This window comes from Felis catus, chromosome A2 (assembly GCF_018350175.1).
Source record: "Felis catus isolate Fca126 chromosome A2, F.catus_Fca126_mat1.0, whole genome shotgun sequence".
Classification (NCBI taxonomy): Eukaryota; Metazoa; Chordata; class Mammalia; order Carnivora; family Felidae; genus Felis; species Felis catus.
Genome location: NC_058369.1, coordinates 89,071,619 through 89,085,512, shown reverse-complemented (window position 1 = coordinate 89,085,512; position 13,894 = coordinate 89,071,619). Strand labels below are relative to the sequence as shown.

At 34.3% G+C, this 13,894-nt stretch overlaps 1 long non-coding RNA gene across 1 annotated transcript in view; it reads left to right on the top strand.

Moving 5' to 3' along the window:
* Window positions 1–13,631, top strand: part of LOC123383866 — a 57,504-nt gene extending 43,873 nt beyond the window's left edge. Inside the window, exons 3-4 of the long non-coding RNA XR_006594174.1 lie at window positions 9,932–9,999; window positions 13,540–13,631. This is a non-coding gene — a long non-coding RNA (uncharacterized LOC123383866). The remainder of the gene's footprint in view (window positions 1–9,931; window positions 10,000–13,539) is intronic.
* The last annotated feature ends 263 nt before the right edge of the window (window positions 13,632–13,894 follow it).

Here is a 13,894-nt window from a genome sequence, read left to right as displayed (position 1 = left end):
ATGTAATCAATATTTATAGAGGACTCCAACCAAGAACAGCAGAACACACACATTCCTTTCAATTGTCCATGGAGTACATATTGAGATATACCGTATCCTGGGCCATAAAACAAACTTCAAAAAGGAGCCATAAAACAAACTTGGAAATAAATCATACAGAGTATGTGATCTGACCACCATGTAATCAATCTAAAAATTGATAACAGAAGATGAGGAAATTTTCTAAACCCTTGAAATTAAACACTTCTAGTTAATCCATGGATCAAAAAGGAAGTCTCAAGGGAAACTTAATATATTGAACATACATTTGTCCAAACTCATCTAATGTATAACATCAAGAGTGAACTGTAGGTAAATTACGGACTTGGGGGTGACTGGGATGTGTCAATGCAGCTTTATTCATGGTAAAATTAGCACCATGTTTGTGTGTCATGTTGATAATGGCGGAGGTTATACAAGTTTGTGGGCTTGAGATATATGGGAAATCTTTGTACCTTCCTTTCAATTTTGTTGTAAACCTGAAACTGTCTTCCCCCAATAAAGTCTTTAAAGAATATATTGAACAGAATAAAAATAAAAATACAATATATCAAAATCTGTGGGATGCCGCTAAAATAGTGCCGAGAGGGAAATTTATAGCATTAAATGCTAACAATAGAAAAAGAGACAAAGTCCCAAACAATAATTTTACCTCCCCAGAAACTAGAAAAGAAGAGCAAAATAAAGTCAACACCAGCAGAAGGAAGAATGAAGAACAGAAATTAATGAAATTGAAATCAAAAAAGAAAAGAGAGAGAGAGAGAGAAAATCAATCAATCAAAAAGCTGGCTCATTGAAAAGAGTGCTACCATTGATAGAATACTATGAAGATGAATAGAGGAAAAAAGAGAATGCATAATTACTCATCTCAGGAATGAAATAGGGGGTATCATTACGGACACACTGCAGACAATAAAGGATAAGTGAATACTCTGAATAACTCTACCTGCATAAATTGGATAACTTAGATTAAATGAACCAATTCCTCAAAAAGTATAAACTACCACAACTCATCTACTATGAAATGAGTAGTTTGAATAGCCCTGTAATTATTGAAAAAACTGAATTTACATGTGAAAATCAGCCAAAATATAAATCTTCATGCCCAGGTAGTTCCATGAGAATTCTACTTAATATTTTAACAACACACCATTCTGGTCAAAACCCTCCTTGATGTCCCATTTCACTCAGAGTAATAGCCACATTCTTTCTGTGACCCTCAAGGGTCCACACGATAAGGCCCCATTACCTCTGTGAACTCACCCCCTACCACTCTCCTTTTTGTTCCTGCACATCTAAGTACACATCTAATCGATTTGGCCTCCTTGTTCTACAAGCACAGGCACACAAAAGCCACTCTCAGCGCGAGGGATGGTGTACTACACCGTGTGCTATGGTTCATATCAATAGTAGTCAGTACGGGGTGTCATAACAAAATGTCACAGAAGGGTTGGCTTAAGAAACAAATTTATTTCTCAGTTTGGAGGCTGGGGAGTCCACAATCAAGGTGCCAGTTGACGTGGTTTCTGGTAAGAGCTCTGTTCCTGGCTTGCAGATGACCACCTCCTCTCTGTGCCCTACACTGCAGAGAGAGAACAAGGAAACTTTCTGTTCTATCTTCGTATATAGGCGCTGATTTAATGGGACCAGAGCCTCACACTCATAACTCTGTCTAATTTACTCTCAAAGGCCTCATTTGCAAACACTGTTACATTGGGGTTTTGGACTTCAGCAGTTGAATTTGTGGGGTCAAAATTTCAGTCCATAATAATATCCATATAATTATTTCTTCACGTTTAGGTCTTGACTCAAATGTCACCTTCTCAGGCCTTGCCACATAATTTTTCAGTACCCACCCCTCTCTGAACACTTTATATTTCCCTCGTATGCCTAACTTTTTCTTTTATACTTGTCACACCTTATATACTTATCCTCACTGCCTAGAAGAGCCACTGGCATATAGTAGGCACTCAATAAAAATGTGTTAAATAGGGGCATCTGGGTGGGTCTGTCAGGCAGCCAACTCTTGATTTTGGCTCAGGTTATGATCTCACGGTTCATGGGTTTGAACCTGCTTGGGATTCTCTCCCTCCTCCCCTGCTCTTGCTAGCTCATTCTCAAAATAAATAAATGAACTTTAAAAAAATGTGTTAAATAAATAGGGGGCACCTAAGCGTCCGACTTTGGCTCAGGTCATGATGTCGTGGTTTGTGAATTTGAGCCCCACATCAGACTCTGTGCTGACAGCGTGGGGCCTACTTGGAATTCTCTGTCTTCCTCTCTTTCTGCCCCTCTCCCTCTTGTTCTCTCTCTTTCAAAAATAAATAAATAAACATTTAAAAAAACAAGTGTTAAAAATGTGTTAAATAAATGAACACCATTAATAAACATATTTCCAGATTCATCACTTAATGAGCCTAATTATAAAATTTTGGAATAGTACAAAGTTGATAAGTAGTTGAATTTAGATTTTAAAAATTATAAACAGTTTCTGAAAACTCTTTCTATGAAATTCTAGAATGTATGAGAATCTATTTCTACCATACTCTGCTGCCCTGACTAGTTTTCTCTTTTTTTTTTGTCTTCAGCTTCATCACTTTAGAGTTTCATTTTCATCTTGTAATACATTTTATTTTTCTTATTGTATTTAATTATCATTTTCTACTCTATTATAGAGTCCTTACACACTGTTTAGTCACCTTAACACTTGTTAACATTTTGAACCTTTGATTAAGAACACGGAGTAGAAGTCTGTTTTTAATTGAATATTCAGGGATATAACTTATGAATATATTGTGTTTTTATTAAGTTCAAAATAGATGAATTATGTTTGAAGTTTTAAAAATTATAGAATAGATAAGTATAATTTAAGGTAATTAATTTTAAAACGTTAAGTTTATGGGATTCTTATATCATCGACCTATCAATTACCAGAGCCAACATTTAAAATTAAAAAGTTTTTTTTTTTCTTTTCCTAACTCAAGAGATAATTTTAATTTAAGATTATCACTGGAAATATATACCTAGACATATTAACATATGGGAAGATCTCCTTATGTGGTATATAATTAAACTTACATCAAAACAATAACTATAATTTTTCTAGACTTGTGTGAAGCCTAGATTAAATCAACTGAAATAATTGTATGATGTCTTTATGTTGGGAGCATGGAATCTACCAGGTTAGTGGACACTGTATCCTGATGATTCGTACATTTACATCATCTTTAAACCATGTTTGTGGAATTTATAACTGTCAAAATTATCTGTAATTTTCTTATTTAGACTCATGTACTAAAACAGTTTGAAAGCTGCCAATTTTGCACATTATTAAACAGCATGTGTGTCAAACTCTGATTTTTTATTTTCCTGATTATTTCTACTTTGGGAATTCCATTATAACAGTCAATCATCAGTCATTCGGGGTCTATTTTAAACTGCATATGGTATCAGCTATAATTAGTATTTGGAAAGAATCATAAAATAGTTCCACAGGGCTTTTTTTCTTTTTTATGGATTTTCTGAATATATTTTACTGGTAGCCAGAAAGGCAAATTAATTTTATTGAACTTCCTTTTATGTTATTGAGTATTTAGTGTTAACACTTTGATATTGCAACAGTTCATAATTTTTGCATATTCTAATGTTATTCTATTTCTGTATTTAGAATGATGTAACTACATAATATAAATTATATATCACAATATATAACAGATGAATGTGAACTTCTATTAAATACAACTGTGCTGGGCGCCTGGGTGGCTCAGTCGGTTGAGCATCCGACTTCCGCTCGGGTCATGATCTCGTGGTTCGTCAGTTCGAGCCCCGCGTGAGCTGTCAGCACAGAGCCTGGAGCCTGCTTCAGATTCTGTGTCCCCCTCTCTCTCTGCCCCACCCCTGCTTGTGCTTTGTCTCTCTCTGTCTTTCAAAAATGAATAAACATAAAACAATTTTTTTAAAAATACAACTGTGCATACTCTATAAAGGCACTGCAGTCTACTTTCATGGTACCAGGATGCCAAACTTTGTTCACCTGCATTTAAGGGAGGCTGTTTTTACTCCTAGCTCTTGCGTAAAGCATAGGATTTAGGCCTGAATCAAGCAGCATAATTTCATGGTTTTGACCACAGTGATTGACTTAGGGAAGGCAATATGACTTAAATGAAATACAGTATTTTCTTCAATACCTGGGGAGAAAAGATTTCCTTTTTTTATTGAATATGAATGGAGAGGAATGCGGCTCCACCCACAGAGTGGCTCGCAGTCATTTTGTGATCATGGGGTTACGGTGAGAATGGTACCCACACTGAGCTAAGAGATCAGAGAGGTGAGGCTTGGACACATCATTTGAGTTCTTGGTCAAGTTGAACCCAAATCTGAATTATTCAGATGCATAAGATGTCACATTCCCTTTCTTTTTTAATTTGACAACTCTTGGTGTCATTGTATATTTACAACCAAAAGATTTATAAAATTACACACTGGATTGAACACACCGGATTCACCGGTTCTCCGTCCTGGCAGTTCATTAAAATCACCTATGAGCTTTTTAAACAATAATCATGCTCAAGTCCCACTCAATCAAATTAAACCAGAATTCTTGGGGTCATGTTTTGGGCATGAGTGTTTTGTATTTTGTTTCGTTTGTTTTTTAAAGGCTCCTTCTGGGGGCACCTGGGTGGCTCAGTCAGTTAAGCGGCCGACTTCGGTTCAGGTCATGATCTCACAGTTGGTGAATTAGAGCCCTGTGTTGGGCTCTGTGCTGACAGCTCAGAGCCTGGAACCTGTTTCACATTCTGTGTCTCCCTCTCTCTCTGCCCCTCCCCCACTTATACTCTGACTCTCTCTCTCTCAAAATAAGTAAACTTAAAAAAAAAAACAAAAACAAACATTAAAAGCTACTCGGGTAAATCTAATATGTAACGGGGATTCAGAAGCACTGATTTCGGTAGAAATTATGGGTCTGTAAATCCAGGAAAAAAAAAGAATTGGAAGCAAGACATTACTGTTTCAAAACTGAGAAGGGATAAAGGAAATATGAGTTAGTTTTATTTTAATAGAAGGGGAGTTAAGAAACCATAAATTATAATTTTTACCTAGTCAGGTGATAAATGCTTAGCTTTTATTGAGGCAATAATTTCTAAGATAGACTCCTGAAAAGCTGTATGTGAAAGATGATTAAAATGAGACATACATCTTTATTCTTTTTATTTTGTAATACTCTATCATACCAAATATGCTCCAATCTTTCATCTTTTATAATGGCTTTACTTTCAAATTTCAGGGAATATTTTTAATACAGAGAACCTTTATATTTTGATAAATCTGTTCATAATGTCTGTGTCTTTATGATCAAGAAGAGATATCCTCAAAGTTATAACTTAATTTAAATGTAAGTTTAGTCAGTGTGCTCCGTTATTACGTTGGTAAATTGCATTATTGTGTATCCATGCTCTTCGTTGTATAACCTCCCATTTGTCTTAGTAAAAGTGGAGTGTACTTTCCTGCTCCTTCACTTTAGGCTCAGCCACGTGTTTTGCTTTAGCCAATGGGATGTGAGTAGTTATGCAACTGGGGCCTTTAAAAGCCCTTGTACAGGGGCACCTGGTGGGTCAGTCGGTTAAGCGACCAACTCTGGCTCAGGTCCTGAACTCAAGGCGTGTGGGTTGGAGTTCTGGCTCTGTGCTCATAACTCAGAGCCTGGAGCCTCCTCCTTCCTAATCTGTATCTCCCTTCTGCCCCTCCCCCTGTCACACTGTGTCTCTGTCTGTCTCTCAAAAAAAACAAAACAAAACAAAACACAAAAAACAACAAAAAAACACCTTGTACAATAGGCCATGTTCTCTCTTGTACTCCTGTTACCTTGAGGAGTAGCAGGTATGAGGAAGAGGACAAGAGACAGATTCACAGTGACAAGAACTGCCTCATTACTGCAGCCTGAAGCAGAGATTCTCTGCTGAGGATTGGGCAAACCCCAGCTGATGGACTCTCAGATCTGAGAGACTAAATGATCAATGAGTCATCGATATTTGTAGGGGGGTTGTTATACAGAATTATTATGGCAATAGCTATAAATTTAGGCTGCCGAGCAAATCTTTCCCAAACTCATCTTTTATTTCGGTTATAAGAAACAGCAATATTTAATTACACACTTAAGGTAAAACAAAATGACTATTCTTTGGAGAATGTTTGGCTTAAATAATATCTACAATATTCCTTTAGAGCAAATACTTGATTTGGAGGAGAGACACCGAGATCAGTGTTTTTTCTATTGGTATTTCTATGTTGAAAGATACAGAAAATACGGAAAAAGGCAACTAAAAACAAGCCTGATGATTGCATAATTTTGTAAAGGAAATAACAGTTTTGGGGCTTTTATTCTAGGATTTTTCACTGATAATTACTCACCAATACTTTTGAGTGTATTCAGTTTTTTATGTTTCCAAATATAAAACCATAATTTTTCACAAAGCAGTAAGATGCTTAATTTAAATTATCTCATACGCTTTTTAGTTTGAATAGTAATTGTTGAGTTTGAGAGTTTTAGAAAACGAATTGTAATCATGATAATTATTATAAATAAGTGTCACAAAGTTGTAATTTATGGTTTGGAAGAGAATGCCCAAATTGCAAATGTGTTTCGTAAGTTGTTCACTTTTTGTTGCATCACTAAGAAAGTGACGTTTTTAACTTAGCTTAATATTATTTCTGAGATAAAAAAGTTATTTCATACTTTATACAAAAATCACAAAATGATAACATTTCAGTTGAAAATATAAGAGGATATGAATTCTGAGAATTAGCATAAAAAGTAGTTTATCACATCATTGTCCACATTCCAAAAATACATGGAGGACACAGTGAAGTGAATCATCTCATTTCAAACATATTGTTTCCATTTGTATATAGCAGTTCTCCAATCTGAAAAAAAACAAAAAAACACTTTTATTAGGAATTGAGTCAGAAATAAAGTCATAGTTTTTCAATACCAGATTTTTGAAATCAATTTTATAAAAACACAAAAGAGATTCTATTGAAACACAAATGAAGAAGTATCTTCTTCTACTTCATAGAAGTATCACAGTTTGTGCATTTAAAGGCAAAATTTTTTTAAAAAAGCCTTACAAATTTGAAAAACAAACCCTAGCATTGGACATGAAGATGTAGAAATACTTTATCTAATATGTAGTAATGTTTCTTAATGTGTCTCTCTCTTACAAAACTTAAAAACACTTTTGTATCTAACTAAAGGATTTGTTGGTTTCTTGGAAAGATTCTAGGCAGAGCTTTTCATAGAGAAGAAACATATTTTGATGAAGTGCATAAAACTAGGTCCTGGATTTTCAGCAAATTAAAAAGAGGAGATTTAAAGATAAAGCCAATATTAACCATTGCATCTGATATAATTCTTGAAACATGTTTTACTATCAATCCCCACCCTTGCTAATCACAGCCATCCCTGTATCTCATTGCAGACTAATAGGAGACACAGTGCGATGTTTCTGGAAGCCTGCCATTTTGGTTAAGTCTGAGATGGCAATATTAAACAGAACAAATTTGTTCTGTTTCAAAAAAGCAAACTTCGAGAGCTTAGTGTTTGGGAGTACTAGTTCAAGGTCATACTTATAGAATTCCATTCATTGGTGGGTATGTGCTATGTGGAATAGTACATATACATTAAGGCCAATTTTTCCTTTTTTTTTTTTTTTCTGCAAGTAGAGGCATGAGTGAGAAGTCAATTTCCATAATAGAAATTATTTATATGATAGACACATAAAAAACACGTGTTAGACTTCCCTCCCGCTGCCAGCTAAGTTTCAGTCACTCACTCACTACACCCAAGTGAAGAATAAGCAGTGAAAAAATAGCTTGTATCAGAAAATGTAAGGTGTTTTTTAATCAGATATATGATTTATCCCCAACAACTGTCTCACTTTTTGTAGGTTAAGAGGGTTTTTTCCTTAAGAGCATCATAACTTTTTTTCATTAAATTAATTTATATGTTGCATACTATAAACTGGATAAATTATTCTCTCATTCTTTTCTGAAACAATTTATGTAATACTGATAGAAATATGTTAGCGTGCAAATACATTATATAATCAACCTCTTGAGTTTTGCTGCATTTCAGTGTTGGTGGAATAAATCTCTTAGACTCTACATGTTAATGTCTTATATCAAAATGAATTTTGTTACAGGAGATTCGAACTAAAAATACCTAATTTAATGTCTTTATTTAAGTCTTCATTGAAAAGTGAACTTTAATAAATTTTTTGTTTGTTTGTTTTTAATTTATTTTGCAAAAGAGAGAGAGAGAGAACCCACACACAAGCATGAGAGGGGCAGAGAGAGAGAGGGAGAGAGAGAATCCCAGTCTTCACACTTGGCGTGGAGCCCAACATGGGATTCAGTCTCACAGCCCATGAGATCATCACCTAATCATAAACCAACAGTTGGACGCTAAATGGACTGAGCCACCCAGGCGCCCAATGGGTCACTTAACTGACTGAGCCATCCTGGTGCCCCTGTGCTCTTTTCTTAATACTGATTATATTTACTGGAAAAGCCTTTCACCTTTTCATTACTAGAAAAGCAAAATATCAGAACAGCTAAAAAAAATTATCCAGGCAATATAAGGTTTCTTAATAGTCAAATATATTAATCCTCTGATACTTCTGATACTTCAATTTTTCTTTCATTCCTCCTTTTTTTATGTAGGAAAATATCTTACAATTTTTAAAGATTATTCTAAAGCATCCTTTTCTCCCTAAAGTTTGTATTTGCCGTGTAGGTAAATTTACCAATAACATTCCTTATGCCTACAATGTCTTTCTTGCCTACTTCTATTAAAGTAAGCCTCATTCTTGTGCTTTACATGCCTTTCTCCCCATACTTGGACAGTGGGATATTTAAATATTTCTCTACAGATCCCAGCAAACAAAATAGCAGGTACTGTTCAAATAATTAACAAATGACAGCACAAGTACATGGGAATGATTAGTCAAGGCAGCTTCTTCATCAGACCGGGGCCATGTTGAGCTTCTATGAACCCACTGATGTAGAGATAGGAAAATTGACTTAATATCTCCATAATGAAGCTGCTAGGTAATATATATTTGACAATAGCAAAGAGAACAATTCATGATAAAATGTAAAATGTGTTTATTTTATCATTTAGATAGATGTTTTGTGTAAGTAAGCCTATGGGGAGCATAAACTGACAGATCTTGTGTAGTAGGAGCTAGGGAAGTACTTAAGTGCATCTGCTAAGCACTGCTATGCAGTACTTAAGTGCACGACTACAATTTTCCCCCCTTTATCACCAGTACTTCTTTAGTGCCTCAACATCCTCCTTTTTAATTCCTCTGTAAAAGAACTGCTCTAATTGCAGAATAGTTTGCAGGCACAGAAATCCCCTCAGATTATTTCCTGTTTCCATTAGTAATGCTCTAACTGATCCACGGTAGCTACCTCCTGGGGTTTCAGTAGAACGCTAAACCAGTAGTTCCAAACACTAAACTGTGCTTAACTGGTCATTTTTTAACTAGCAATAAGATTGATGTCTCCAACTGATAGACCTAAAGACAGAGTTCAATGATTAGAAAATGTTTCAAAGGCAAAAATAGCAAATTTCATATATGTATTTTAATATGCAGTTTACATTTATATATGTATACATCAAAATAATATGATTTACTGTAATAAATGTGATATATTACATATACATTATTTATTTTTGTGTTCTATAAATTGACTTTCATAATTGCAGACATGTACTTCTTGGCTTTTTTAAAATTTCAGTTAAGACATGATCACTTTTTCATACTTCTTCATGGCAGTCTTTAATATACCAGGATGACGTGATTTAGTTCATATTAATTTTTTTTTCTAGATGGATTCCTACTGTGCTTTCTCAGCAACTTCCTTCTGCTTCATTACCCAAACAATTCTGCAGAATTGGTACGTAGGCAATAAAGTCAATTCGTCTTGAAATGGTTCTAGACATTCTTCCCCGCCCCCCCCCCCCCACACACTTCCCTAGGATAGAAGATTGATAATCACTACTAAAGCTTCCAGGCAAAAGTAAAGACAGTCTTTTAGGAAAAAAATATCCTATTTCAAGCTCAGTGATTCTTAAAATATATGAATGGATACCATACACACACAGACAGACATACACACACAAATATCATATGATCACTTTCTCAAAAATCTTTCAAAGAATCATAACAAAAAGCAACATAAAAAAAAGATCGCTAAGCAATTTTTAACTGGCCTAGCCAGAACATTATAAATTGAATATTATCAACCACATATACTATGTTTATATTGTATCAGTATAGTGTAATTTAATCTATCCCAAATAATGGAGGCTTGTATTTTAAAAGATACATATTTTGAGGTATGAGGAATGTTTCCAACATAAAAATAGAAGTCATTATGCATGTTTTTTAAAACTAAAACTATGCATGTTTTTGGGTATGGATTCATGAACAAATAATTGCAGTGTATGTTACTGAATATTGTCTTCATTCAAGTATATGTAATATTTGCATTTATTTTTCTCTTCTGTGGGTGACACTTCATTACTAGAAGTCTGTGCCTTTTTATTCCTTGCCTCATAATTCAGATTCCTAGCACATAATATTGAATTTTATGGCTAAAACTAAAGTAAATCATGCACAGCTGTCTCTATTTTAGGTGTTCTATATGCTTATTCTGGCTGTGTTACTATTGTGTTATACAGTATTATACAATGTTAGTGAATTGTTGGGTTTCCACAATTCTGGACTAATTATGCAGACTTGTAACCATTTTCAATTCTTGGTCACTTTCAAGAATGTTCTCTGAATGTGGTTGAAGATTTGCAGATGGTATTACTCAAATCTTGGTTCAAAAACCACAGTGGTATTAATGGTAATATACTCTAAAAGCATTTTAGGTCACAGGTCAACCAGCTATAGTTCATGAGCCAAAATCCAGCATGGCTTCCAAGCCAAGAAAAGTTTTTAATGTTTGTAAATCTTTGTTGAAGAAGAAAAAGAATATGACAGAGACTATAAATGCCTTACAAAGCCTAAAAAGTGTAGTATCTGGCCCTTTACAGTAAAAGTCTGATAACCAGTTTTTAGGTTATCTCACCATAATTATTCACTACTTTTATAGTACCTTGTTTATAGTAGCAATTCAACAAAATATATTGAATATTAATGTTATTAATTTTAGTGTTTTCTAAATTTTTATTTTATAAGTTTCTAACACAAAAATATAACGTTACTATAAAAGGGCAATTAATAAATATTGTTGGAGCAATAACGCTTATAATATATGCATGAATTGCTTGCTTAAAAATAAAGGAAATTATCATTAATATTATCCCAAGTAAGGAAATTATTTGTAACAGATGACACTTGAACATTAAAAAAATTTTTTTTTTAACATTTACTTACCTGTGAGAGACAGAGAGAGACAGAGCATGAGCAGGGCAGGGAGTAGAGAGAGAGAGAGAGACAAAGAATCCGAAGCAGGCTCCAGGCTCTGAGCTGTCAGCACGGAGCCCGATGTGGAGCTCAAACTCGTGAACCACGAGATCATGACGTGACCCACAGTCAGACGCTCAACTGACAGAGTCACTGAGGCACCCCTTCATTTGAACATTTTTAAAACACATTCTCAACTCTGAGTGAACAATTGAATCACACAACTAGGAAGGTTTTGTGAATAAATTACTTGATGATGTAGAAGTATCTCAGTATGATCAACCAAATTATTTTATTATGACATAACTAATATATGTGTGATATGCAAAAATGTTCACTTAATTAGAAAGCTGCACATAGAAATAATAAGTATAAATTTAAAAAATTACAGAGTGAAGAGTGTATCAAAAGTTGCATGTTTGAATTTAGTGACATCTAGCTTAACGGATAGAGATATAAGATATAAACAATTACTATGTTGAAATATGTTTATTAATGAGAGCCAAAAGAAGTCTGAGAACTTAATTTTATAAAATTTCTTACGTACTCTTCAGGAAACTTCACTTTATGTCTCTATGACTGAATTTACTTTATAAACTGACTCTAGTCTCCCTTAGCCAAAATCATCCCCATTTTAATTACCATATTCATTTAATTTCTGTTAAAGGCAGCAGCATGAGTTTTTGTCTGTAATCGTTAAACAAAACTCAATGCAGATGCAACAGAAATAATCTATTCATAGATTTCAGATAATACTGTGGAAAAGGTTGTTTCTTTTTTAACTAAGGTAAATGGCAAACCAGTTTGAAAAGAGAAAATATAATAGAACAGCTTATGTTCAAGTCCTTCCTATATATTAATTACCTCCAGACATTATTTCATTTAATGTACACAGTGATTGTAGTAAGCAAGTGCTGTCATTACGTTCTTTTTACAGAACAAAAGTTGGAAGACCTTACTCAAGGTTACATAACTAACGAGTCTGAATCCAAATTTGAACCCCTAATGCCAGACACTAGATTCTATATGTTCAAAAATTATGTACCACTTTCCAACTTAGTCATGGTACCAAACAGGCATGTAGAACACAATCTGTAGTTCTAGGTTATATTTGGAGATCTAAGAAACATTTAAAAGTTGAGAGACAGGGAGAGACAGATCAAGAGAGAAATCATAATTTTATTATAAATATATTTATATTTATAAAAGTTAAAACACTTTGGTATTGATTTTACAGTTATAAATAACTATAAAATTTTATATATTTAATAGAAAAAACAATATATAGTGAACTGACCCGAGACTGACAATCTTCATGTCCTTAAGCTCTGCAATATGTAGGCTTGCCACCACTTGATGCGGACATTGTTGGATTTTCTCACTATCGATTATTTTCAAACTTGGCTGCACCCTGGAATCACTTGGGGTGCTTTAGAATTACTAGTGCCTGAGTTCCACACCCAGAGGTGTTGTTTTAATTGGTATTGGATAGGGCCTGAGCAATGCCTGGCTTTATTAGAAACCAGGTAATGTATTGGGATTCTTAGAAAACAACTTTGTTTAAACTACTTGCTGCTGATGATAATCCTCACTTATTCACATCCTTCCAGAGCATTGGATACCTAGAGGTTTGGTCTACCTGATGAAGGTAAAGGGAGAGGGTAAGGACGGATATTATACCTTTAAGTTCCTGAAGAGTATTTCTCAAATTATGGCCCCTTAGCCAGCACCATGAGCATCATGGAGAAACAGATTAGACATGCAAATTCTCAGACCCAATCCAGATCTATGAATCAGAAACTCAAAGGGTAGGGTCTGCAATCTGTAGTTTAACAGGATATCCAGGTGGTTCTGATGGATGCTGCAGTTTGAGAGCTATTAAGCCAAAAGAACCCAGTTGGGATTTATACCCTTTGCCTGCTTTTCACTTGGGAGTTAAAAGTAATACAAAAGGAAACGATATTGTATATTCATTTTATAATTCATATTTCAAAGGAATATATAATTTATGTCTTCACAGTACACACCAGTTCCTGTAGACTTAATTTCCTGGTAAGTTTTGATCCTTTTATTTAATTCATCAGTAATGTTAATAGAGGAGCTATATGGGAGACATATATTTGTTATGTATGTGTGCATATGTGTATTATGATATAATTTCTTTTAAGTCTGCTTTGGTTTTTCTGGTGTAAGTATTTGAGGTATTAAGCTTTTATTTAGTAGCAGTGACTGCTTAGATTTATATGCAATAAGTAGGCATCTAGTATAATCTGAATATCTAAAAATCTATAGAGAAATTCATGGTTTCAAATCCATCTATAAGCGTGTCTATAAATAAGGTATGAGTGTCTATAATTTATATATGCTTATTTTTA